Genomic DNA, 1,685 nt, shown 5'->3' on the forward strand with positions numbered 1-1,685 from the left:
CTTTTTGAGCCATCGATGTAATAAGTGTGTGATTGCAACTCTGCTATAAATCCTTCGATGTACTGTGTGGTGTCAGCATTACTGATCCAGGGATGACACCATAGCACAGTAGACGTGATCCATTCGGGTCAGGTCGCTACAAGACATCCTCGACAATGGTAAAACAAGTCCAGCAAGACCGCCCGATGCGCCGACATCCTGATGGGAGATGCACATATCTCGTTCTCAGGGCAGCACCGGATGAACACTACGTACAGCTAAAACCAGCCCTCAAGTTTCCCCGAGGTGGCGCCGCAAGTGGCTCTGTTTCGGACCAACACTTAGACAAGCACTGGACCAGGGGGGTTAAAATAAAGATGACCCTCGGGATGCGTGACTCCCAAGGGAAAAGGCTAGGTGGCGAATGGTAAAACCAAGGTTGGGCCTTGCTGGAGGAGTTTTATTCAAGGCGAACTGTCAAGGGGTTCCCATTATAACCCAACCGCATAAGGAACGCAAAATCCGGGAACATAACACCGATATGACGGAAACTAGGGCGGCAAGAGTGGAACAAAACGCCAGGCATAAGGCCAAGCCTTCCACCCTTTACCAAGTATATAGATGCATTAATTAGATAAGAGATATTGTGATATCCCAACAAGTACACATGTTCCAACAAGGAACAACATCTCCATGTTCCAACAAGGAACAAACTTCAATCTTCACCTGCAACTAACAACGTATAAAAGGGGCTGAGCAAAGCGGTAACATAGCCAAACAACAGTTTGCTAGGACAAGGTGGGTTAGAGGCTTGGCTCAACAATATGGGATGCATGATAAGCAAGTGGTAGGTATCGCAGCATAGGCATAGCAAAAGAGCGAGCATCTAGCAAAGCAAAGATAGAAGTGATTTCGAGGGTATGGTCATCTTGCCTGAAATCCCGCAAGGAAGAAGAACGAGTCCATGAAGAAGATAAACGGACGTAGTCGAGCGGATCCTCACACACACGACGTTATCGGAACCACCCCGAAGAAGCAACACCGGAAAGAAGCAAACAACATAGTAAACAACCAACACATCAACATGGCATGATGCATAGTCGAGTATGATGCATGTCCGGTTTAATGAAACATGGCATGGCAAAATGCACAAAACAATCCTACAAATTAAGTGGAGCTCAATATGCAACATATTGACGAACCACCACATTCAAGTTATTTAGTTTCGATCTTGTCTATGTACCCAACAATATTAAATGTTGATTAACATGGAAAGGGGTGAAGCAAATGAAAACTACCTATCTAGGCAATTTTAAATGAGGTCGAAACAACAAACAACAAGTCCAGAAAAATCCTCATAGGCATATATTAGGTTTGGTACTGTTCTGCCCTAAACCAAATTTTAGAGTTATTAAACATGCAAAACAAGTACACCATGTTAAACTAGGCATTTTCTACCCCATTTACATATAAAGATTATTTAAATCGGAGCTACGGTTATTTAGTTATGAAATAAAGCATTTTAGCAAGTTATTTAAACAAATTTAAACAAACAGCATTTTAAACATTTTAAACATGGATGAAAGTTGCATATTATTAAACTAGACAAAATTCTAAGCAACTTTCATATATAATTCATTTTAATCCGATGCACCAATTGTGAGTTATTATATGCATGATCTACAAGGGCTTTCCTGCAAAAATGC

Source organism: Triticum urartu, chromosome 3A (assembly GCF_056163025.1).
Source record: "Triticum urartu cultivar PI428250 chromosome 3A, HENAU_Tu73, whole genome shotgun sequence".
NCBI classification, from domain to species: Eukaryota; Viridiplantae; Streptophyta; class Magnoliopsida; order Poales; family Poaceae; genus Triticum; species Triticum urartu.